Here is a 693-nt window from a genome sequence, read left to right as displayed (position 1 = left end):
AAAGGCCTACATAGGTAGGCATTCCTCTGCCAGACAGAAAATGCTTTTATAAACCAGGGTGTTAAACAGGCTATGCTGCTGTAGCCCAAGAAAAGACCTGTACATTTGTTATAGGTTAAATGTTGTCTATAAGCCACTTTAAGCAGGCTACCCAGAGGCAGTGGGTCATAGAGTGCCAATCAGTCTCAGGTTAAAAGCATCTACTGGGCTTTCTTTTAAAAATCTCTGACAAGTAATTGTTAGTCAATTGTGAACAAGTTATAGGTAACCTCCATCTCATTGATCTCCTTGTTGCTTTAACTGGAAATAAAAAGAGCTTTTGTAAGAAAGTTCAAAGCCATCCTGGGCACAAAAAAAAAAAATCCTTCTAAAACTCCATCTCCCTACTAATCAGCACAGAACGAGGACTATCCAGCCAAAGGCTGAAAGTGGCATTGTGACTCTAAGTAGTAGAGCATTAGCCTGGAACAGAAGGACTCAGGGACAGTGCCCAGGCCTTGAGTCCAAACTGTAAATGCCAACCGGGACAAGCTATCCCAGCAATGGATGTTGAGACAATGGCCAGGACAAAGTCAGTCCTGACCATGGAAAACCATGGAAAAGAGTAAGAGATGATACCCTAAATGGAGTCACTTTATGCTTTATGCATTGTTTCTGGCAAAACTGGGGCTTCAGCTTCCACCCCCACTACAA

The sequence above is a fragment of the Dipodomys merriami genome, unplaced genomic scaffold (genome assembly GCF_024711535.1).
Source record: "Dipodomys merriami isolate MVZ:Mamm:240054 unplaced genomic scaffold, mDipMer1.0.p SCAF_770, whole genome shotgun sequence".
NCBI lineage: Eukaryota > Metazoa > Chordata > Mammalia > Rodentia > Heteromyidae > Dipodomys > Dipodomys merriami.
Note: the sequence above shows the minus strand (reverse complement) of the source record.